Source organism: Panthera tigris, chromosome B4 (assembly GCF_018350195.1).
Source record: "Panthera tigris isolate Pti1 chromosome B4, P.tigris_Pti1_mat1.1, whole genome shotgun sequence".
Taxonomy (NCBI): Eukaryota; Metazoa; Chordata; class Mammalia; order Carnivora; family Felidae; genus Panthera; species Panthera tigris.
This window is the reverse complement of record NC_056666.1, coordinates 46,009,976-46,035,990: the sequence shown is the minus strand read 5'-3', so window position 1 is coordinate 46,035,990 and position 26,015 is coordinate 46,009,976. Positions and strand designations below refer to the sequence as shown.

General features: G+C 40.9%; 1 protein-coding gene across 5 annotated transcripts in view; it reads left to right on the top strand.

The window, feature by feature from the left end:
* GPR19 (G protein-coupled receptor 19) overlaps window positions 1–26,015 on the top strand; it is a 40,865-nt gene that overhangs the window by 1,343 nt on the left and 13,507 nt on the right. The window contains exons 1-3 of one of the 5 annotated variants that reach the window (XM_042991786.1): window positions 54–129; window positions 477–565; window positions 17,764–17,920. The gene's annotated coding sequence lies outside the window, so the exon portion shown is untranslated. Of the gene's footprint in view, window positions 1–53; window positions 130–435; window positions 566–12,374; window positions 12,460–17,763; window positions 17,921–26,015 lie in introns of those variants that run through there. The other 4 variants (XM_042991785.1, XM_007076305.3, XM_042991787.1 and 1 more) reach the window with 4 other exon arrangements.

Here is a 26,015-nt window from a genome sequence, read left to right as displayed (position 1 = left end):
ATAAGGATGACTTTTATGTGTTTGGAAAGATAACCCGGGGAGCGACTTAAAGGAATAAATCTGAGGGGGCTAAGATTTTTTTTTTTTTTTTTTTCTTTACTGGAACCCATGGGAGACTGCTGAACTGAGGTAATGCAGTGGGAAGGAGACGGGAAAATTTGAGAGGTAAATGAAGGCAGTAACTATACAGCACACGCGAGAGGTGAGACTAGAAAGACAGGACAATTGGCAAGGAGAAGAAGTTTTCCCGAAAATAGTGTGAACCTGTGCATGTTTGTAAACAGGCAGAAATGATGAGGCCGTGATTCGTAAGGTGAAAATTGGGAAGTCCCTAAATGGGTGGAACAAGGAGGATTCTGAAACGCGTAGCTGTGAACAAGGGCTGAGGTTAGGCTTAGAAAGAACAGTTAAAGTAACAGGAGTCAGGAATTTGGGAACTGTCTTGAGAGAACTGACTAATCTTACCTCTTTCTCAGGATACATGGGACACCTGCACAAGCATTGGATTTTTGTCCTGCAACGTCTGAAAGCTACCACGCAGACACCTGCAGGACTCTCTCTCCCAGTAAGTCCCCTGGTCCCTGCCACCTCCCACCCACCCTGTATGTCAGCCGGGATGCAATGTGGATTTCGTGGAGTGACACGGTGGAATGGAAGTACTTCAATAAAGAAGTAGACCCCTGTTGGGGCGCCTGGGTGGCTCAGTTGGTTGAGCGTCCAACTTCAGCTCAGGTCATGATCTCACGGTTCGTGGGTTCGAGCCCCGTGTCAAGCTCTGGGTTGACAGCTCAGAGCCTGGAGCCTGCTTCAGATTCTGTGTCTCCCTCTTTCTCTGCCCCTCCCCCGCTCATGCTTTGTCTCAAAAATAAATAAAAAAACATTAAATTAAAAAAAAAAAAAAAAAAAAAAAAAAAGAAGTAGACCCCTGTCAAGGAGCTCTCCCTTGGAGCACTTCACCTCATTTTGGCAGCTTAAAGTATAGCCTAGTAGCTGGGCTATATGTATGCAATTCATGGAAAAATGTTCCAAGAAAAATTCATGGATGCAATAGAATAGTATTTCTGGGATAAAGCCTGGGTGTCTTATTTTAGGGAGTGGGATCATCCAGCTGTAGGAGGCATTGACATCTCAGTATGGTGTCACAGAAAGTGTGTGGAATTGGAAATCGGACCTGGGGTTTGCCTTAGTCGGTTATGCAACCTCCCTGTGCCTCAGTTTCCCTATTTGTAAAATAAGAATAACAGTGCCTACCTCATAGGATGATTGTAAAGATGAAATGAGGTACTGTTGAGATGGCTGCATGAATTACTATATAGAACATATGTAATTTATGATCATCAAATGAGAATTTCTTCCCTGAGCCTCCCACATTTATGCATGTCATCTACCCCTCAAATATGGAAGCCCTATGTAGCATTGGGCCATCTGTATTTAAGAGAGGTTCTCTATGTTGCTTTCACATTAGAATCATCTGGGGAGGTTTAAAAAAATCCCGAGGCTTCATTCTAGACCAATTATAAATCAGAATTTCTGGTAGTGGGGTCTGGACATCAGTACTTTTTAAAGCTCTTCATTTTGCTACTAAAGTTAAGAACCACTGCTTTAAGGGGCACCTGGGTGGCTCCGTCAGTTGGGCGTCTCACTTTGGTTCAGGTCATGGTCTTGTGATTTGTGGTTTTGAGCCCCACGTTGGGCTCTGTGCTAATGGTTTGGAGCCTGGAGCCTGTTTCAGAGTCTGTGTCTCCCTCTCTCTCTGTCCCTCCCCCATTTGCACTCTGTCTCTGTCTCTCTCAAAAAATAAACATTAAAAAAGAAAAGAACCGCTGCTTTAAGAGTTCTCTCTAGAAGAAGAAGAAAATTAGACTTGTGGTTTAAGACTACCCATCTGTATAGCTATATATTTGAAAAATTTCTAGAGGAATAAAGGCTAGTGCTTGAGATGGGCAAATGAGTAGGGCATAGTGAGCTATATTCAGGAAAGAGGACACTATGAGAAGAGTGTGGTAAGCATCTTGATTTGGGGAGAGGAAAGTGATGAGGTCAATAATATAGGCCCCAGGAATAAATGGGTCTTGCTGTAGAGAGAGAGGACTTCGAGCCTCCCAAGTTGATTTTTTGATCTAGGACAGGCAACGCAGATGATGATGTCTTTATTGCTTTACCATGTGGTAAATCTTGGGCTGATGTCTGTAGTGGGGTGGGGTTACCTTCCTGACTCTGCTCCATTAGTTCGGGGTCGGGGGGCATCATGGCCTCACTGAAGTGTATGATGTGAAGGTGCATGTGGGGAAGTATGCAGCAGGCCATTGGCCATGAATCCTATCAGGGTTGTGGCTGCTTTGACTACACAAGTAGTTTTGTTGGTAGTAACAGATGACAAAGGTGAGATGTAAGCCTATTTTTGTAGCCTTTTAGTGAATAGAAAATCACTTGGAACAGGAGGGATGGCATGTCTGGGTCAAGAATTTGAGCTTCTAAGAGATAAGTGACTTTTTAGTAGGACAACTCTTGCTTCTAGGGATATAAGTGATTCAGAAGTTGAAACCACCTTATTACTTCAGTCTTTGGATGGCTAACTCCAAATGTAGCAGTAATGGCCAGAAATATCTTCTGCCACATAAGGTAACCTGTCTTTAATCGGGTCCCTTTTCTTGAGAAGCACATTCGTTTGTCTAGTCATTTGCAAGAGCATTGGGGAAATGGCTCAACATTATTGGCTAGGTAAGGAGAGAAGGGAGTCAGAGACTCTCCAGGGGTCAATAGAGGTTATGAAGCAGAAGCGAGGAGTGGAATGGGGTAGGAGGATAGGGAACTCTGGTTAAGGAGGGAAGTATGTTGAAAGTTAGAAATAGAAAAATCCCAAGCAGTGACAGTTTAGTCCAACTGTTATAAAAATATGTGAAGGGGCACCTGGGTGGCTCAGTCGGTTAAGCGTCCAACTTTGGCTCAGGTCATGATCTCATGGTTCGTGGGTTTGAGCCCTGCGTTGGGCTCTGTGCTGACAGCTCAGAGCCTGGAGCCTGCTTTGGATCCTGTGTCTCCCTCTCTCTGTCCCTCCCCCACTCATGCTCTGTCTCTGTCTCTCAAAAATAAATAAACATTAAAAAAAGTTTTTTTAAATATATGAAAATAGGAGTGCTACCTACCTGAGATTCTATGACAAGAAATACCACAGACCACTCGGTAGGGCTTCTGCAATTTATACGGGGGTGAGAATGGATTAGAGTACTCTGGAATGCTCACTATTATCAAGGGCATAAAAAGGCAAGGTGGTGACTGGGAAAGGGGTCTCAAAAAGGATATTTGAGTGAAGTTCTTGGAATGCCGCTAGACAAACAAATCAGGGAGAGAGAGGTGGCACACTCTTACCCAAAATGTAAGCTTCCCTATCTGTAGCAGGCACAAACGGGGGAGGGGGAAAGCCTGGACTTTAAGTTAAGGGGCAAATCATGACTAATATACAGGACTGGATATTTTAATTGCTATTTTTACCTAAAAGTGAGCAGAAAAAGGATGGGACTGCCCAGGTTTTCTTTTGGGGATGGGAGAAGACCCAACCCCTGCAGAGTGTTTTTAGACGGACAGTGGAGAATAAAAATTAAGTTGTCTTAAGTCAGTCCCCAAAAGTCATGTTTGTTCAATGTGCTGGAACATTATTGTTGAGCACCTACTTTGCTTTTAGATTTTTATTTTTTTAATTTTATTTAAATCCAAGTCAGTTAACATACAGTGTAATAATGGTTTGAGGAATAGAATTTAGTGATTTATCACCTACATATAACACCCAGTGCTCATCCCAACAAGTGCCCTCCTTAATACCCATCACTCATTTAGCCCATTCCCCCCACTCAACACCCCTCCAGCAACCCTCAGTTTGTTCTCTGTATTTAAGAGTCTCTTATGGTTTGCCTCCCTCTCTGTTTTTATCTTATTTTTCCTTCCCTTCCCCTATATTCATCTGTTTTGTTTCTTAAATTCCACATATGAGTGAAATCATATATTTGTCTTTCTCTGACCAACTTATTTTGCTTAGCATAATATGTTCCAATACCATCCATGAAACGGTATGATTTCATTCTCTTTGGTCGCCAAGTAATATTCCATTGTATATATACCACATCTTCTTTATCCACTCATCAGTCAGTGGACATTTGGTCTCTTTCCATACTTTAGCTATTGTCAATAGTGCTGCTATAAACACTGGGGGGGGGGGTGTGCCCCTTCAGATCTGCATTTTTATATCCTTTGGTAAATACCCTGTAGGGCAATTGCTAGGTCATAGGGTAGCTCTGTTTTCAATATTTTGAGGAATCTCCATACTGTTTTCTAGAGTGGCTGCACCAGTTTGCATTCCCACCAGCAGTGCAAAAGTGTTTCCTTTTCTCCACATTGTCACCAACGTCTGTTGTTTCCTGAGTTGTTAATTTTAGCCATTCTGACAGGTGTGGGGTGGTAACTCATTGTGGTTTTGATTTATATTTTCCTGATGATGAGTGATGTTGAGCATCTTTTCATGTGTCTGTTAGCCATCTGGATGTCTTCTTTGGAAAAGTGTCTGTTCATGCCTTTTGCCCATTTCTTCACTGGATTATTTGTTTTTTGGGTATTGAGTTTGATAAGTTCTTTTAAAAAAATTTTTTTTAACGTTTATTTATTTTTGAGACAGAGAGACACAGAGCATGAACAGGGGAGGGTCAGAGAGAGAGGGAGACACAGAATCTGAAACAGGCTCCAGGCTCTGAGCAGTCAGCAGAGAGCCTGACGCGGGGCTCGAACTCATGGACCACGAGATCATGACCTGAGCTGAAGTCGGGCGCTTAACCGACTGAGCCACCCAGGCGCCCCAATGAGTTTGATAAGTTCTTTATAGATTTTGGATACTAATTGTTTGTCTGCCATGTCATTTGCAAATATCTTCTCCCATTCCATCAATTGCCTTTAAGTTTTGTTGATTGTTTCCTTCTCTGTGCAGAAGCTTTTTTATCTTCATGAGGTCCCAGATAGTTCATTTTGCTTTTGTTTCCCTTGCCTCCAAAGACATGTCTAGTAAGAAGATGCTGTGGCTGAGTTCAAAGAGGTTGTTGCCTGTTTGAAGTCTGGAATTGTTTTGCCTTCAGCTTTGTTTTTCTTTTTCAACATTACTTTGGCTATTTGGGCTCTTTTGTGGTTCCGTACAAATTTTAGGATTGTTTGTTTTAGCTCTGTGAAGAATTCTTGTGCTTTTTTGATAGGGTTTCCATTGAATGTGCAGTATAGACATTTTAACAATATTTGTTTCTCCAGTCCATGAGCATGGAATGTTTTTCCATTTCTTTGTGTGTTCTTCAGTTTCTTTCATAAGCTTTCTATAGTTTTCAGCATACACATCTTTTACCTCTTTGGTTAGGTTTATTCCTAGGTATTTTATGGTTCTTGGTGCCATTGTAAATGGGATTGATTCCTTGATATCTCTTTCTGTTGCTTCACTATTAGTGTATAGAAATGCAACCAATATCTTTACAATGATTTTATATCCTGTGACTTTGCTGAATTCATGTATCGGTTCTAGCAGTTTTTTTGTGAAATCTTTCAGGTTTTCCATGTAGAGTATCATGTCATCTGTGAGGAGTGAAAGTTTGACTTCTTTGCCAATTTGGATGCCTTTTATTTTGTTTTGTTGTCTGATTGCTGAGGCTAGGACTTCCAACACTATGTTAAACAATAGTGGTGAGAGTAGACATCTCTGTCATGTTACCGATCTCAGGGGGAAGCTCTCAGGATGTTATTAGCTGTGGGACTTTCATATATGGCTTTTATGATGTTAAGTTATGTACTTTCTATCCTGACTTTCTTGAGGGTTTTTATTAAGAAACGATGCTGTATTTTGTCAAATGCTCTTTCTGCATCTATTGACAGGATCATATGGTTCTTATCCTTCTATTAATGTGATGTGTCACGTTGATTGATTTGCGAATATTGAACCAGCTCTGCAGCCCAGGAATGAATCCTACTTGATCTTGGTGAATAATTTTTTTAATATACTGTTGAATTCGATTTGCCAGTATCGTGTTGAGAATTTTTGCATCTGTGTTCATCAGGGATATTGGCTGTAATTCTCCTTTTTAGTGGGGTCTTGTCTGGTTTGGAAATCAAGGTAATGCTGGCTTCATAGAATCAATCTGGAAGCGTTCCTTCCGTTTCTACTTTTTGGAACAGCTTGAGAAGAATAGGTATTAATTCTGCTCTAAATGTCTGGTAGAATTCCCCTGTGAAGCCATCTGGCCCAGGACTTTTATTTGTTGGCAGATTTTTGATAACCTATTCAATTTCTTCGCTGGTTATGGGTCTATTCAAATTTTCTATTTCTTCCTGTTTGAGTTTTGGTAGTGTGTGAGTGTCTAGGAATTTGTCCATTTCTTCCAGGTTGTCCAGTTTTTTGGCATATAATTTTGCATTGTGTTTTCTACTAATTGTTTGTATTTCTGAGGTGTTCGTTGTAATCTCTCCTGTTTCATTCATGATTTTATCTATTTGGGTCCTCTCTCTTTTCTTTTTGAGAAGTTTGGCTAGGGGTTTATCAATTTTGTTTATTCTTTCAAAAAACCAGCTCTTAGATTCATTGATCTGTTTTGTTTTGTTTTTGGATTCTATGTTGTTGTTTATTTCTGTTCTGATCTTTATTATTTCTCTTCTGCTGGCTTTGGGCTTTCTTTTCTGCTTCCTCCTTTAGGTGTGAAATTAGGTTCTGTATTTGGGACCTTTGTTACTTTTTTTTTTTTAACATTCATTTTTGAGAGACCGAGAATGCGAGTGGGGGAGGGGCAATGAGAGAGGGAGACACAAAATCCAAAGCAGGCTCCAGGCTCTGAACTGTCAGCACAGAGCCCGATGTAGGGCTCAGACTCACACACCATGAGATCGTGACCTGAACTAAAGTTGGACACTTAACCAACTGAACCACCCAGGTGCCCCAGAACCTCTCTTACTTCTTGGATTGCAGTGTATCTTAGGCCTGCCTGTGCTGCATCCCAAAGGGTTTGGACTGTTGTGTTTTCATTTTGATTTGTTTCCATATATTTTTAAAATTATTCTTTAATTTCCTGGTTGACCCATTCATTCTTTAGTAGGATATTCTTTAACCTCCATGTATTTAGGGGCTTTCCAAATTTTTTCTTGTGGTTGGTTTCAAGTTGTGATCTGAAAATATATATAGTATGATCTCAATCCTTTTATATTTGTTGAGGGCTGTTTTGTGACCCAGTATGTGATCTATTTTGGAGAATGTTCCATGTCACTTGAGAAGAATGTGTATTCTGCTGCTTTTGGATGGAAAGTTGTGAATGTATCTGTTAAGTCCATCTGGTCTAATGTGTCGTTCAGGACTGTTGTTTCCTTATTTATTTTTCTGCCTACGTGATCCGTCCATTGTTGTAAGTGGAATATTGAAGTCCCCTACAATCACTATTATTATCTATACATTTATTTATGTTTGTAATTAACTGATATATATATTTGGGTGCCTCCATGTTGGGGATGTAAACATTTACAATGGTTAGATCTTCTAAATGGATAGACCCCTTAATTATGATATAATGCCCTTCTTCATCTCTTGTTACAATCTTTGTTTTAAAGTCTAGTTTGTCTGATATAAGTATGGCTATTCTGGCTTTCTTTTGCTGTCTAGTAGCATGATAGTTCTCCATCTCCTCACTTTCAATCTGCAGGTGTCCTCAGGTGTAAAATGAGTCTCTTATAGGCAGAATATAGATGGATCTTGTTTTTTTATCCATTCTGATACCCTATGTCTTTTGATTGGGGCATTTGGTCCATTTACATTCAGGGTGATTATTGAAATACATGGATTTAGTGTCATTGTGTTATCTGTAGGTTTTGTGCTTGTGGTGATATCTCTGGTCCTTTGCAGCATTCCACTCACAGAGTCCCCCTTAGGATCTCCTGCAGGGCTGGTTTAGTGGTCGTGAACTCCTTCAGTTTTTGTTTGGGAAAGTCTTTATCTTTCCTTCTATTTTGAATGACAGCCTTGCTGGGTAAAGGATTAAGTATGTTGAATATTTCCTGCCACTCCCTTCTGGCCTGCCAAATTTCAGTGGACAGGTTTGCTACTACCCTTATGTATCTATCCTTGTAGGTTAAGGCCCATTTGTCCCTAGCTGCTTTCAGAATTCTCTTGTTATCTTTGTATTTTGCCAGTTTCAGTATGATATGTCATGGTGTTGACCTTTTTTTGTTGTTTTCGAAGGGAGTTCTCTGTGTCTCTTATACTTAGATGCCTGTTTCCTTCCCCAGATTAGGAAAGTTCTCAGCTATAATTTGTTCAAATAAACCTTTTGCCCCTTTCTCTCTTCTTCTAGAACTCCTATGATATGGATATTATTTCATTTCATTGAATCGCTTAGGTCTCTAATTCTCCCCTTGTGGTGTAGTAACTTCCTTTCCCTCTTTTTTTCAGCTTCATCATTTTCCATAATTTTATTTTCTATTTCACCTGTTCTCTCCTCTGCTTCTTCTGTCCTCACTGTCACTGCACCTAGTTTATTTTGCATCTCATTTATAGCATTTTTTAATTCATCATGACTATTTCTTAGGTCTTTGATCTCTGCAGCAATAGATTCTCTGCTGTCTTCTATGATTTTTCCAAGCCCAGCTATTAGTCTTATGACTGTTATTCTAAATTCTTGTTCAGATATATATTTTATATGTTTTAAGCAATTCTCTGACTGTCATTTCTTCCTGGAATTTCTTTTGAGGAGAATTCTTCTGTTTCATCATTTTGGCTAGTTTTCTGTCTTTTACATGCTTTAATAGCTTGTTATATGTCCTGCACCTGCAAGTAATACTATATTAAAAAGGGGTCATACACTGTCCAGGGCTTGGAACTTCAGGAAGTATTTTTGGAGTGTGTCAGTGCTCTCTGTTGTTGTGTATTGCCTGCTCTATCCCACTGGTCAGTCTTCTACAAAGCTCCTCCTTACTCGTAGTAGTGGATTGTTTAGACTTTCCACCAGGTATGCTTTAATTTTTTGTTGAAGTAACTCTGGAAAAAAGGAACGGGCAGGGGACCTGATCTCATACGAGGAGAAAAATGAAAGGGGCAAAAAAAAAAAACCCAAAAAACAAACAAACAAGCAGAGAATCAAAGAAACTTTAAGGCTTAATCCAGAGAAAGGAAAATAAAGAAGGAGGTATAGAAGAGGTATAAAGGAATAGAGTAAAAATGCCTGATTAAAAAAACCAACAAAGAGAAAGAAAAAAAATAAAGAAAAAATATATAATAAGAATTGACCAAAAATCAAATCAGAAACTATGAGCCTGATTCTAAAGGAAAAAAAAAAAAAAAAAGAAGAAGAGGGTAAAAAGAAAAAGAAGAGAAGGAAAGAAAGAAAAGAGGGAAAAAAAAGAGCAACAGACTAACATACAAAACCACAGGACAGTTGTCTGTTGGTGCCTGAGACCTGCGGCTGTGCTGGTCTGGATGAGATGCTGCTTGGTTTGGGTCAGTGTCAATCTCTCTAGGAAGCAGGTCCCGCCTCCACTGGGGGCTGCTGTCCTGTTCTCTGAAGCCCCACCATGTTGGTAATGGAGATAAAAATGGTAACACCCCAATCTCTCCTCCCCTCACCAGTGTCTCAAACCACACGGTTTAGGCGGTCCTCACAGAGTAGTCCCAGTGGTCAGCCTATCCTGCTCCACAGTCTCCCACACCTCCTAGGCAGTGGGCTGGGATTCAGCACCTGTTTTTAAAGGATCCTGCACCATGCAACCCCGTTCTGGGGTAGCGCTACTCCACTCTCCCAACATGTTGGGCGCCTGCAGACTCTTTGGTCCTTGGCGGGGCAATAACCCCTCTTCCCACAATACTCCAGGAAGGGGATTATTCTCTCCCAGTGTGCCCCTGAGATTGCTACCAAGCTCTGGGGCTGGCTCCCCACCCCTAGGTGTTGTTTGGAGAAAATCACACACTTTTGAAAATTAGGATCTTCAGCTCCTAAGGCTGTTTACAAAGTAAAGACTGGTACTCTGTATTTCTTGTTCCTCAGTCTGTGATCTGGAGATGTTTTTCTCTCGTCCTAACACAACCACAATATACAGCTTCTCTTTCTCTCCCCTTTGTCTCTCCACATAAGGGGATCCCTCCCCTCCGTGCTCACTCTGTTATATGTCCCCCAATTCACCTACACGCACCTCTGTCTGGGCAAGCTGTCTCCCTCCACCTGTGGAGATTTTTCTGTCACTCTGCAGATAGATTTCCTGGGTGTTTCAAGTGTTCTGGCCTCAATACAGCTGTGTTTGAGGGACGAGGGAAATCCCAGTCCGCCTACTTCTCTGTCATCTTCTGAAGTCTGTATCATATTTTCTTTATCCATTCATTTATTGACAGACACTGAGATTGTTTCCATATCTTGACTACTGTGAATGATGCTTTGTGAACCTGGAATGCAGTTATCTTTTTAAGATACTGATTTTATTTCCTTTAGAGATAGAGATATTCCCAGAAATGGGATTGCTAGATTATATGGTAGTTTGTTTTTAACTGAAATTGGGTTACTTAGATAGGAACATTGAACTGGTAAGGTTGTGTACATTTCAGAGCCAGCTGGGCCTGTTGGGACCAGCCATTTGGGGGCCAGTAATGCAATGTAAAGCAGGATGAACTGATACCAAAAGAGAAGCAGGTGTGGGGCACCTGGGTGGCTCAGGCAATTAAACATCCAACTCTTGATTTCAGCTCAGGTCATGATCTCACAGTTCGTGAGATTAAGCCCCACATTGAGCTCTGTGCTAATAGCATGGTGCCTGCTTGGAATTTTCTCTCCCTCACACACGTGCACACTCTCTCTTTCTCTCAAAATAAATACATAAATAGGAATTTTAAAAAAGAGAGAAGCAGGTGAACATAGCTGATGATGAGAAAGTAAGAGATGATAGGCATTGTAGCCTCATAGAGAAAGAGGTAGAGTCGGTGCCAGTCTTGGCTCTGACAGCTTTCTGGTCACTTGTTTCAGTCCCGTCTTAGGTCTGTCTTCCTGTTCTAGAATTCCCTACAGTTCTTCTGAGTCTTTATAACCTACTTCCATCGACTTAGCTTTTCTTCCCCCAGACAACACTGCTAAGTGGCTAATTGTTTCTCCCCTTCCTAGTGTCTTGACTTAATGAAACCACATAACTTCTGTATAAGGAACATACACATATGTAGTAGGGACACTTAATTTAACTTATTAACTCAGCTATGCCAAGAAAGAATAGGTATCTTGTTTTTTCCAGAGTTTTCACTTGTGTATTAGTTATCTATTACTATATAACAAAATACCTCAAAACATAGTAACTTGAAACAATAATAAACATCTCATAATTTCCGTGGGTCAGGAATTTGGGAGCAACTCAGCTGAGCAGTTCTGGCTTCGGGTGTCAAACATGGTTGCAGTCCTAATATTGATGAGAACTGCAGTCACCTGACTAGGGCTGGAGGATCTGCTGCCATGGCAACTCACTCATGGTTGCTTCTTGGTGCTGGTTGGTGAGAGGCCTGTTTTCCATATGTGGGCCCCTTCATAAGATAGCTTGAATGTCCTGACATGGTAGCTGGCTTCCTCCAGAATGAACAGTCCAAGAAGTTAGCGAGCCAGGCAGAAACTATCCTTATTATGACCCGGCTTTAGAAGGTACATAGAATCCCTTCTGCCACATTCTTTTCATTGGAAATAGGCTACTAAGTCAGGTCCACATTCAAGGGGAGTAGTATTAGGTATCACCATTTGAAGGGAGTCCTATCATATTTTAAAACCATTGTTAGGTTACAGGGAAAAAAAAAACCCTAAGTGTCTAATTCAGTCTCAGATATAGTTCAATTTCATTGAACAATTCCTTTAAGTAGTATAAGTCTCCTTTGGATAGAATATGTTTCATGTTTCACAATGCCTTCCAAGGAGGTCCTGCATCTTCTCTGAAGATAACATCCATTTGTATGGGGGCTGGGGAAAGGTAACGTACACATTCTTGTGGAATTGATGAGAGATGGAATCCCCTGGCTTCATTCTGGATCTAGAGTATGTACTGGCAGTTTTCTGGCATGATGTCCCTTGTTGGCCTGATCACCGGGGAATCTGCTGGCCTGTGATGCTGAAGCCTGGAGCTGGTGAATTCATGGCCCATTTTTGGCTTCAGGCAAAGTTCCCAGGGAGTACTGGCTACCTCCCCAAGCTTCTTCTTGGCCCATGCTATGGAATCACCTCATCTGTCCATGGTAGCCCCCTGGCTGTTAGTTCAGCATCCATGCTTCAAGGGAATAGGAACAGCTTGCGATAGTTGACTGCTCTATCTCTGTCTGACTACACTGTTGGAGACTTGCCATTGGCCCAAATAGCTATGGAAAGTGCAGAGTGTGGTATGAGGGACCTGGGCAGTGGTCCCCAAAGAGGAGCAACGGTAGAGATCCTCTCAACATGGAGGCAATTCACTGTGGTATGCAGAATAAGGGCTCCCTAATGATGTCCATGTCCCAACCCCTGGAACCTGTGAATATGTTACCTTACAAAGCAAAAGGGACTTTGTAGATACAATTAGGTTAAGGACCTTGAAAGGGGAGATTATCTGAGTGGGCCCAATCTAATGACATTGGTCCTTAAAAGAACCTTTTCAGTCTGAGGTCAGAATCAAAGGGAGATGTGACTGTGGAATAATGGTTAGAGAGGTACAAAGTTGTTGGTTTTAAAGATGGAGTGAGAGGGCTACGAGCCAAGGAATGTGGGGGGCTGGAAAAGGTAAGGAAATAGATTCTGTCTCTGTAGCCTCCAGAAAGGAATGCAGCCCTGCCATCACCATGATTTTAGTCCAGTAAGACCCATGTCAGATTTCTAAGCTATAAAACTTTAATATTTGTGTTGTTTTAAGCCGCTAAGTTTGTGATAATTTGTTATAGCCACAGTAGAAAATGAGTACACTCATATCCAACTTCGTCCTAGAAAGAGGTCAAGTCCAGTTTTCTGACTGCTTTATTCTCCTTTATCTCACTTTCTTTCTCACTAAACCTGACCTGGAAAGGGACAGACTCCATGTGGCATGTCCTTGTTCTAGCATAGAACAGTATTTATTACTTTTTCATTCAGATGACAAAGTTTAAGTACAATAAACACCCATACACTCTTCCCCTAGATTCACCAATTGTATTGTTTTGCCATATTTTCTCACACTTTCTGTATATATACATACATATATTTTCTTGTTGTTGAACTATTTGAAGGTAACTTGCATTCGTCCTGACACTTTATCCTGAATACTTAAGCATTTCCTAAGAATAAAAAAATTCTCCTATAAACTATTTCCTACACCTAATATAAATAACAATTCTGTGATGTCATCTAATATCCATTTCACAATGGAAATTTCACCAATTGTCCCCAAAATATTTTTAATTAATTAATTAATTTTTATTAGAGGAAGAGAATGGGAATGGAGAAGAAGGGCAGAGGTAGAGAGAGAGAAAGAAACTCAAGCAGTCTCCACACTAAGCAATCATGACCTGAGCTGATATCAAAAGTCAGATGCTCAAGCTGACTGAGCCACCCAGATGCCTCCCAAAAATATTTTATAGCTACTTATTTCCATTCTCTCTCCCTCCCCAGTCAGCACGTCAGCAAATCATATCCTTTGCAACTGTGGTCTTTAGTCTCTTTTAATCTGTAACAGCACACCCTTCAAGCAGCACACCTGTTTTGTTTTTGTTTTTGTTTTATTTCTTTTGAGAGAGAGCGTGTGTGCACAAGCAGGGAAGGGGCAGAGAGAAAGAAAGACAAAATCCCAAGCAGACTCTGTACTGAGCCCGATATGGGGATGGAACTCATGAACTATGAGATCATGACCTGAACCAAGATCAAAAGTTAGATGCTTAACCGACTGTGCCACCCAGGTGCCCCTGTTTTATTTTCATTTCATGACATTGACTTTTGATAAGTCTAGATAAGTTCCCTTGTAGAATAGTCTGTATTCTCGATTTGGCTGATTATTTCCTCATAACATCTTATGACTTGTTCTCCAACGCCTGCCCTTTAAAAAAAACTAGACGCTATGAATAGAAGTTTGTTTAGATTCAGGTTGAACATTTTATGAAAGAGTACTTCATTAGTAATATTGGGTAGTTCACATTGCTTCATGTTGGCACATAATTGCAAGTTGTTTGGTGGCATAGTCAAGATGGTGACCAACCCCCCCCCCTTCCAGAATACATTTGCCTTTGCAGTTTGCAAATCATCTACAAACAATCTGTCCTCATTTAATAGTTTGAATACCCATTTTGGTCCTTTACTGAATAGGTTATTTCATTGAGGGCTGCTCCTAACTATTATACTTTGCATTCATTAGCTGGCATTCTTTTGTAAAAAGAGCTTTGTTTTAAGAAAACTATTTTAAAAAAATTTTTTAATGTTTATTTTTGCTAGGGAGAGAGAGACAGAGCGAAAGCAGGGGAGGGGCAGAGAGAGACACACACACACAGAATTGGAAGCAGGCTCCAGGCTCTGAGCTGTCAGCACAGAGCCTGACACAGGGCTCAAACTCACAAACCGCGAGATCATGACCTGAGCTGAAGTTGGATGCTTAACTGACGGAGCTACCCAGGTGCCCCTTAAGAAAACTATTTTAATAAATCTCTCAGACAGTTGGACAGTAGTTTGCTTTCGATTTGGTTTAAAGCAATCAGAAAGTTCATGATTTTTTTTAAGTTTATTTTTATTTATTTTGAAAGAGAGAGAGCGTGCAAGCAGGGGAGAGGCAGAGAAAGGGAGAGAGAGAATCCCAAGCAGGCCCTGTGCCATCAGCACAGAGCCCAATGCAGGGCTTGATCCCACAAACCATGAGATCATAACCTGAGCCAAAATCAATTGTTTGATGCTTAACTGACTGAGCCAGGTGCCCTGGTCTCAAATAATTTAAAGCAATCTTTTTAATTTCTCCTGTCAGAGGCCCTTAGTAGTGAATCACCTTGCAATCAATTGACAAGTAATTTTAGTCTAGTCCATTATTCATGATGCAGAATAGTATAGTATAGTGTGCCTGCTCTGGAGTCAGATTAAATAGTTCCAAATCCTTATTCCCACGCTAAGTAGCTGTGTAGTTTGGAGCACATTACTTATCCTCTTTAAGCCTCAGTCACTTCTATAAAACAAGAAAGTCTATATGAGTACCTGTCTCTGGGGCGCCTGGGTGGCGCAGTCGTTAAGCGTCCGACTTCAGCCAGGTCACGATCTCGCGATCCGTGAGTTCGAGCCCCGCGTCAGGCTCTGGGCTGATGGCTCGGAGCCTGGAGCCTGTTTCCGATTCTGTGTCTCCCTCTCTCTCTGCCCCTCCCCCGTTCATGCTCTGTCTCTCTCTGTCCCAAAAATAAATAAAAAACGTTGAAAAAAAAAAAATTAAAAAAAAAAAAAGAGTACCTGTCTCATGGTTTGGGAGGAGGATTAAATGACATGTACTAAATAACTGGGACATGTTAAACATTAGCTGTTTTTCTTGTTGTTCTCATTATTGTTATTGACTAAGAAAAGATAGATGATATCTAAGTCACCGTCCTGCTGGCTTTCTAAGAATTTCTTCAAACACCTATCGGCTTTCCTGATAAATGAATTTTCTGAAAGCTTACAAGCATTAGAATTAGCCAAGTTGAAATTCTCCGTCTTATTTAGAAAAACTGGAATTAACCTGGCTCTTCTCCTAAAATAAAAGAAGTAAATACATCTTAAGCTGTGAATGTTGAGCCAGGAAGGAATTTTGATTTCTTGAAATTATACTCCAGCTTCCTTGTGCAGCCTCTTTTTTTTTTTTTTTTTTTTTTTTTTTTTTAACAGAGTTTGCATTCCTGCACATTAGAAGTATTTCTGCCAGGGTGCCTTGGTGGCTCAGTCGGTTAAGCATCTGGCTTCGGCTTGGGTCATGGTCTCACGGTTTGTGGGTTTGAGCCCTGCATCAGGCTCTGCACTGACAGCTTGGAACCTGGAACCTGGTTCGGATTCTGTTTCTCCCTCTCTCTCTGCCCCTCCCTGCTCACACTCTGTCTCTCTTTCAAAAATAAACATTAAGAAAATTTTTGAAAGTATTTCTGCCCCCCAAGATAAATATCTAGAATTGCCATGGTAAGGACTCTGAGTTAGAAACAATCAGTTATATGCCAGCCTAATGACATAAACGTAGAGCTTGCTTAAATTCCTGGTGGAGGTAGCCCAAATTCTATCCAAAGGATTGACTTTAATCAAATTTATTTTTATTTAATATCATTCAGCAACTCACATTCAAAAATATTTGTGCTTTCTCCTATAACATTGTAAAACATTCACAAATTGTTCCTTGTGTCAACAATCAGGTGTGTTTGTAAAGTTAAGGCTGTTAGGACTTAAGATGAATGGCTTCGTAAAAATCAGAAGTCCCAACCTGAGAAAAATATAGATTCCTGTGTCCTTCGCCCAACTCTGTGATGGCACTCCACAGTCACCCTGTGAAGCTGGCATTTTCATTCAGTTGCACCTAAATAGATTTTTAGGAAAAAAAGCAGAGGAGTATGGAGGGAGTTAGCATCACAGTGTCCATACTAATTTCTAGAATCCTTTTAGGATTTAGGGTCAGCAACAATTTAATAAGGAAAGAGCCCATTAGGTAAATTTGGCTCTGAAAATGCTAATTGAAAGTCCTCCTCAGCAATTCAGTCCTTTTTCCTCTTCCTTTCTTTAGTCAGCAGGGTCCCATGGTGACCGGTTCTGAAAGAAATCATCCCCTTCAGCTGTTACCTAGCACCATGGCAACAGGGACGTCAGCAAAGCAGGATAGACCCTGCACAAAAACAGTTTCTACTAGGCTTCCTCCCTGCTTCTCTAATTCAACCCTGCCTGAGGCCTAGGAATGGGGCTAAGGACATCTTGATATACACACTTAAGAAATCCTGTGTGTTTCTGTGTTTTATTTTGTCTTGTTCATGAGCATAGATATATGGGTGTATAGTAAACTATGTTATGAGAATTTCCCCTCCCCCTAAAACATGGAGCATATCTAAAGGGTGGGGATGGGTGATGGGATGGCAACAGGGAGGTAGGTACGCATGGGATGGTCTTTGTAATGATATGTAAAAATTGTATTTATAAAGTAGCAATAAATTGATAGTAGGAAACATCAGGACCCTAAATATGTGGTCTGACTTATATTTAGACACAAGACCTCAGGGAAATATTTTTAAAATATTTTTATTTACCTGAGAGTGAAGTAGACAAATGGCTTTAATGAACGCCAAAGGGGGTGCAATGCTGTCCTTGGTGCTGAACACTCAGTTGTCTCAGTTATGCTAAGTGGGTTCCAGACGGAGGTTAGGGAACACCTTGTCACATTAGGGTATTGATAATAAGAAAGAAAGGGGCTGGGAAGAAAGCATCATTTCCCTCACTACCAAGCAACTCTGAATGTCCATAATAAAACGTTCAGATGAGAAATAAAACAAAAAAAGAAAGTGGAGAAGGCTGGAGGTTTGGTTGAGTCTTTTCCTTTTCATATGGAGATTTTTGGTCAGAGCCAATCAGGTCGGAGATTTCTGCTGCTTTGCTCCTGAAAGGAAAAGTGGGGGAAGGGAGATAGAAGATGGCCACATTCCCCCCTTGAACCACATGATCCATTTCCCATGTGACACATTCAAGAGCCTTGGAAAGGATAAGGGAGGGGCACCAAGAGAGTGGGGCTGGGGGCGGGAAGATGGTTTAACCGTCAACCCAGTACAGCGTCATCTTGTCTTCTTACCAGGAAGCAGGCTACGAGCCAAGGGGAAGGCAGAGGACAGAAATGAATGTGTTCCCAAGCTTTCCTGGTGGTTTATGGAATTCTCCAAACTCCTATGCAAGGGTTATGCCTGACGGAGAAGACCAAAGGAGACCATCCCTGAAATCAAGTCCAGATGAAGGTATGCGCTAGGGATCCTGTGGTATCGCGGCTGAAATTTGGCTTAGAGAACATAATACCTTCTTTTTTCCAGGCAATTTAGAGATTTTTGTCATGGCTTAGATGTTGGTTAGGGGCTTTAGATTTGTTGCAGGTTTAGAAAAGATGCCTAGATAGTTCTGTAAAAGGAACAATTTACCAGAGTAAGTGCCTGTTGAAGAAAAATTGATGGAAATTTTGTACAATGATAATTAGTAAAACAAAGTACTAATTGATGAAAACGATTTTTTCTTTGAGTCCTGGAAAGAAGAAAAAAATAATATTACTGAAATCAACTAGATTTCATTGTCATGGCAATAAAATCTTGTTTCCTCCCTTGCTTATTCTGTGCCCATGTTCCCAGAGGTTATTGGCAGTGGCTTAGGGAGCCTGAGCGGGCAGGCGTGCTGTTTCTTTGTGCTGTGCAATTGTCTTCCTTCTGATGTTCCTGATACAAGGAGAGCTTATGATTATTTCCAGCTCTGGTTTTAGATAGTAGAGTGCTACTGACTTCCAAATCTTACAGAATAGCCATCAATAAGGCTCCCAGGAAGTTCTCAAAGGAATCTTCTAAAGTTACAGGCTAAAATAATCTGCTATATACTTAAATCTTGGTATCTTTGACCATTTCTACCTAGCACAAAGAGGGAAGTTAGCAAATTTAAATTTTATTTCATCTTTTAAAAAATACTTACAAAGTTATTGCTATGTGCAAGACATCATTCTAAGCACAAATAATCAGTCATTTAATCTTTATAATAACCCTCTGAGGGAGGTATTATTAGTACCCACATTTTGGTAATGAAGAAACTAAGGCACAGAGAAATCAGGGAATATTCCCAAGATCATACAGCTAGCAAACCCTAGAAATAGGGTTTGGAACCAAGGAAATTGACCCCAGAGTCCATGATTTTTAACTACTAAACTATGCTTCTTTCCTGCTTGTGTTATTTCAAATGATGTCAACAGTTGATTTGGCTACAAATTTTGTTCAGCTGATGCTACTAGAAGATCAAATTAGCTTGCCTGGCTAAAATAGATCCCCGGTGGAATCTATATTTAATCTTGAATTATCCCAGTAGTCATATTCTATACTCCCAAATAACCAGTAAGTAATTGCCTGTTCTTCTCTTCCCTTTTTGCTGTATAGATATTTGGTAGTAAAGTACTGTGCTACTATGGTGACCAAATGATGTCTAAAGGCAAAAAAAATCTAGAATTACCTCATGGTTGATTTTTTTTTTTTTTAATCGAACTGAACATATTTTCATCCTCTGAACCTAGTAATAAGACCAGTCTAAACATGTTATCTTTAAAAGGACTTAACTTGGTTTTCAAAATAAAACAAAGAGATTAAAAACTTTAGAAATTATGACCACAAACTACGGTATCAAACAGACTAGATTTATTGCTTTAAAATAATATTATCATACTTCAAGGTAATAACAGATCACTCTCTTTACAAATTATTTTAGGTTTTTAAGGGAAAAATAAGTTTTTCCCTTAACTCTTAGAAATTTCTGAAATATAAAGATTTCCTCTTTTTGTCTGTGTAGTTTCCCTTTTGGCTCTTGACAGTAAATGATGACTGATCTCATACTTCTGTGCTATGGAAAAACTACGAGCAGTTACTAGGGCAAAGATACGAAGAGGAAGAGAAGGGATAGAAATCTAAAATTTGTAAAATTCTTCACTAAATGAGGTATTCCCCTTCAGGGTTTCATCGAAGAATACTTTGAAGAGTGATTGTGTCTCCTAACGATACTGAACTTTAGTCCTTTATATTAAGCCTTGGATCCCTGCTAAAATCTATGTTTCCCTGGGACAAGTACCACTTTTACACTATTATAGTCATCTAAAATGAGCTCCTTGAGTGAAGGGACCGTATCTTCCATCACTGGGTTTCTGGCACTTAGCACCAGGCCTGGTTTATGGTAAGCTCACACTATATATTTGCGAAAGCTCTGGAAGCTTTCTGCTGGAGCCAGTTTAGGGGCCCACGTCTATTTTATGCTGCATGTGCTTGTAGAGAGGACAGTGAAGAGGTGAATGTGTAGTGGGAGAGAACTTAGCAACTACATATAGTCAAAACTATGCCTGAAATTTATATATGCTAGTCAGGCTGACCCTGAAGCAGTAGCACACTAGAGTTCAAGAAGTATTCATAAATTCCTACCTGGGGATATCCAATCCCCCTGACATTTTATTTATCTTTAGAATGAGGTTCTCCTGATATTTTTATTTGTGTCTAGATATAGAGGCACCCTAATGGTCTCATTTTACTCTGATGCTTTGCCTGGCATCATCTCCCAACACTGAAATAGTTTATCTTGGGTTGAGGCTGAATGTGATGAGAAGGTCAGTTCCTGCCCCAGGCAGGCCTCTCCTAATCAGCTGTGGCTCCCTGTCCCCAGAACACTTAGCCAAGAGCTCACACGACTATAGGACTCCTCCCCCAGAGAACCCTGGGATCTTTAGTGTCAGAGTAGATTGGAGCCACAGTACTTTTCCCAAACCATGGCAGTTAGGACTTGAGTGCAAAAGATTGTCTCAGGTTATCTTGAAAGTTTGCTTAGGATTTGATTTCAAGTTAGCAGGATAACTAGGGTTTAAACAGTCATCCCTCTTGGAGTACCTGCCTGGCTCAGTTGGTAGAGAATGGAACTCTTGATCTCAGGGTCATGAGTTTGAGCCTCATGTAGGGAGTGGAGATTACATTAAAAAATAAAAATAAAATAAATAAAATAGTCACCCCTCTTTATAATATTCAGAGACATATCCTATTGTTCCCATCTAATTCAGTCATTAAGGAGAGGAAGAAAAGGGTTTGTGGATAAACTTCTCCTCCTTACCGCCTTACCTCCGGTGTTACCTGCTGAGTGAGTTGTGCAGAAGAAAAGCTGTGCTGGAAGCACTGTACAGCCAGGCAAGTGCAGCATGCCCACCACACTCATGCAGGGCTTCTCAGGTAGGCAGGGCTGGTGTGCTCGAGAGGCTTAGGTTTGGAAACCTAGCTGGGCTTCCTACTCATCCCTCTCAAGTCTACCAGCTCTACTCTCCCAGCTGAACAGGAGAAGGTGGAACAGAGAGACAAAGCAGAGAGGCTTCCCCTTAGGGAGAGGCCTTGCCAACCTGGAGGCTAGGAATGGAAGAGGAAATAGGAGGAGGGACACTGAGCCTGGGTGAAGGATATGAGAAAGTGAGACCGGGGCCCTGCCTTTCAGTCACAGTAACTTGCCCACTGCTCGTAAACCCTGCCAAATGAGTCAGGCCCTGCCAGCCAAATTACTGAATCCTTTCCTAGCATATGTGTATATAGGGAAGGGGAAGGAATAGAAGGACGAACCAGAATGTGGATGCAGCGTCTCCTTTATGAACCAAGGCCAAAAATGACACGAGATGGGAGGTCGTCTCTCTAAGAGGACAGTTTAAAAAGCAAAAGAGGCGTTAGCATGATGAATATATTTTCCTGTTTATGGAGTCATTTTTCCCTGGCTAAACTTTTAAAGCAGTCATCTCATGGAACCTCTCATTCAGCATACTTTCCTAGGCACTGGATGTCTGTCATGTGTAATCCTGATACAGACTCTGTGACATAGGTTATTAGCCCCAATTTCTGATCAGGAAATTGAAGCTCATAGAGATGGACTAACCTGCCCAAAGTCCCACGCAGCAGATAGAGCCAGGATCTGAATTCTGTCCTCTTTCCGCCATATCACAAGTAAAGTTCTTTCCTCTGCATTCTTTAAAAATATAGTATGTTTTTGGATATTAGGTTAATATAAATACAGTTCTAGGAAATTTGGAAAACATGAAAACTGTAGAACTGTAATGAAAATAAAAATCAGTCATGACCTTGCCACCTGGAAACAACCCTTGTTACAATTTTGTTATATTTCTTCTCAGTCTTTCTCAATACATACAGTGATAACAGAAGTCAGTGTTTGTTGAACACTTGCTTTGTTCCAAACATTGTTCTTAGCTCCTTTCCTGCATCATTTATTTTATTCTCACAACAAATCAATAAGGTGGGTACCATTATTATCCTAATTTTATTGGTAAAAAGCACTCAGTAAGGACAAAAATGTTAAGTAACTTGGTAGAGGCTACATAGGTATTGAGTGATCTGAAACCCAGGCAGGTTGCTTTATAGCAGGGTTTCTCAACCTCAGCACTATTGGTTTTTGGGGCCAGCTAACTCTGTTTGTGGAGGGCTTTCCTACATTATTTTAGAATGTTTAGCAGCATACCTGGCCTCTACCTACCAGATGTCAGTAACACCCTCCTCCCCCAATTGTGACATCAAGAATGTCTTCAGACATTGCTAAATGTCCCCTGGGAGGCAGAATTAACTGTGAACCACAGCTCTAAGAGCCCATGCTCCCAATCACCACATTATACAGCCTCTTCATATTTGAAATGTGTGAAGAGTCATTTTCTTCCACATCTAAGGAATGTAACACAACTTCCAAGTTTGGGCATAGCCTATGAAACCTTTTAGAATGTCAGTGGCTTTATAGATCATGGGTAGGAGATTAGTTACTTCCAGAAAAATGCTCATTGGTAGACTTTTATAACAGGTTTATCATATCCCCACCATTGCCCCGTTGGGAGAATAACTATGTTTTTCTTCCTTATAGTCTTTTCTCTGGTTCTCTGTGACAGGCACCCTTAGCCTTCAAGAATTCAGATTTCAGGGGCACTTCGTTGGCTCAGTTGGTTAAGTGTCCGACTTCTGTTCAGGTCATGATCTTGCAGTTCGTGAGTTCGAGCCCCGCATCTGTGCTGACAGCATAGAGCCTGCTTGGGATCCTCTGTCTCCCTTTCTCTCTGCCCCTCCCTGCACATGCTCCCTGTCTCTTTTTCTCTCAAAAGTAAGTAAAACATTTAAGGAAAAAAAGAATAAAAGAATTCAGATTTCAGGTGTACATATACAGTATATAGCATGCTCTTATCAACTATGGTGTCAAAATATATGCCAAGCAAAGGATATCAGTTGCAAATAATTGCTTGCTAATGTATCAAATACCAAGATTTGCCAGTGATTAATTTTTTAAATTAATTAGAATAAATTTAAGGATATCTACACAATTATTTTCTTTTCCACATGATTTCTTAGTTGAAGACTCAGTTTTGGAGTTATAGGTCAGGCTCGTAGAGTTGCACATAATTCTGGATACATCTGTAGGGGTGTGTCACATGTAAAAACACATTTGTCACATCTGTCTCTGAGGAAGAAAAGCTAAAAATGATTGGTGTAGGTGACTTGGGTCAACCATGGCTGATGTACAGAGAGGATTAAAGTATGAACCAATGAGAAATGATAGCATCGTTTTAACTTATAAAATGTCTAAAAATATATGGTACTAAAATATATATTAACCATGTGAAAAAAAGCAAATACATGTCAAACATATTTTCAGTGACAGCTGGCTACATATAGTTGCATAATTTGTCCATGAAGAATGCACATTAATGCAAATTCAAATCTAAGTTCTGCTCCATGAACTTACAGGTTTGCTTTCTTGGAAAAACCCTGATTGAGGACAAAATTTACCCAGAGTGTTGACATTAATTTGATGTGAGACAGAATATAAATGCTTCTGAAAAACAGAGTTCTTAGTAACTCTGTTCAGTGTTTGCACTCAGTTCTTAAGGAAAACCATCTTCTTTTCAAATGACTGTAAATCGCATCTACTGTATCGTTCTGTGCTTTGAGTGTAATGCGTCTGGTCTTTGCCTCCTCCTTCTTTCCTGAGTTTCACTAGAGATTTTGATACTGAAATCCAAGCTTGGAAATGAAACTGAACGCTTACCTCCAGAACAACTGCTCGCCTCTACTTTAACTCAGTGAGCACACAGCAGCTATTCAAAAACCATTTGCTGCAATGAATTACATTGAATTTGGGGAGGTGCAAATCCCTTGGCCAAATTGTTTCCTTCAGAATTCGAAAGACTCCATACTGGGAAGAGAGGTGTGGGAAATTGGTAGAGGATGCTAGTAAGTTCTTCTCCCCTCTGAGAAGCTTGGTTTAGATAGAATGGAAGGCAAACACATGTGGCAGGTCCTCCCTGACCCATCACTTCTTGCAGGGAATCTTCAAGAGGTTGCTGGCTCTTCCAGGATAATTATTGGGGCACCTGGGGGTGGCAGGGGCAGGGTGCTTAGCTGGCCCATAGGGGAAATTCATCTCTTCTTTGGAGACCCATACTGTTCTTGGTTATCAGAAGCTCACAGAAGCCTCAGCAGCCCTAACCAACTTCCCTCTCCTCCCATCAAAATGCCCTCTTGGGATGAGCTCTCTGCCGGGTGAAAGTAGTGGGTTATATATTAAATGAATGTGTGTTGTTCCTTGAAACATCTATCAGTTTTAGTTCATTACACTAAAAGGAACTTAGAAATCATCTAGGCCAACTCATTGATATTGCAGACATGGAAATGGAGAGTCAGAGAGATTGATTTACTTAAGGTCCTTACAGGGATCTAAAAATAAGACCTGTTTCTCATGACTTTCTGTTCAGTGCTTGTGATCAGAATCAGAGCCCTGGTTTTAGTCCCTGGTCCAATCTTTAAGGTAAAATACACTCTTTAAGCTTTTCAAGGTTTCTACTAATCTAGATGCTGGTGGGGTAGTGGAAAGTGATAGTGTTCACACCCAGTTATCTAAGAAATGCCATATTGAATTAGTTCCTATTACTGCTTAACAAATTAACACAAATTTAGTAGCTTAAGATAATAGCTATTTATTATGTCACAGTTCTGCAGGTCAGAGGTCTGGGTGGGTTGGCTGGTTTCTTTGCTTAGAGTCTCACAAGGCTGAAATCAAGGTGTGGGCAGGACTGTGTTTCTTTTTAGAGGATGATTCCCCTTCCAAGCTCTTCTCAGTGATTGGCAGAATCCAGTTCTTGTGGTTGTAGGACTAAGGTCACATTTTCTTCATGGCTATCAGTTGGGGACCATCCATCACTCCTAGTGGCCTCTCTGGTTGTTGCACGTGAGCCCCTGTATCTCAGAGCCAGCAACAGCATATCTGCTTCCTTGTCATGCTTGGAATCATTCTCTAACTTCTTTTGCCTCATCTGTCTGTCTTTTTTTTTTTTTTTTAATGTTTTATTTATTTTTGAGACAGAGAGAGACAGAGCATAAGCAGGGGAGGGGCGGAGAGAGAGCGAGACACAGCTCTGACAGCTCAGAGCCCGACGCTGGGCTCGAACTGACAAACCGCGAGATCATGGCCTGAGCTGAAGTCAGACGCTTAACCAACTGAGCCACCCAGGTGCCCCTCATCTGTCTGTTTCTAACCAGAGAGGATTCTCTGTTTTTAAGGGCTCATTCATTTATAAGTCTCTTTTTCTGTGTGGCATGGACATCTTTGGTGAGGGGGGGGGGGCATTTTGCCTCCTACATATATTATTTCCTTTAAATAACGTCAGGGCTCCATCCTACCAGGCTAAGTGGAAAAGTCAGTGACAAACTTTACTGGGACTGGGAGTGGGAGTCTCTTTCTCTTCCTACGTCATGGGGTTCTTACAGCAAAATGTATGGGATGGTCGCTCTAGCCTTGGATCCCTTCTGATTATAGCAGAAATGTAATTATGATCTGGGCCACCACGTGTCCTTGGAAACTGGTAGATCTGTGTTGGTACCACCCCTGGGGCAGTGGACTTTATTCCCAGCTAGGAACTCTATGCCTTGAGTCCACCCTGCTAGCTGCACTCCTCTATTACCACTTGTCAGTGGGGAGCAGTAGGGAAGTGAGTGCAGTGGGGAAGTGAGGCAAGAGTTCCAGGCCAACATTGTTTTTTGTTTTTTAACAACTTTATTCATATACCAAAACATTCCCTCATATTAAGTGTATAAGACAGTGATTTTTGTTATATTTACAGCATTGCACAACCATCACCATAATCAAATTTCAGAACCTTTTCATCATTCCCAAAAGATCTTTTGTGGCCATCTAGGCCTGCCTTTCACATGACTCCAGGGGCCACAGCCACATCCTGGTTCAGCCATCCTTGTTTTTCTCTCCTACCCTCTATAGAAATCCCCTCAGAGAACTCAGCCTCCAGAAAACAAA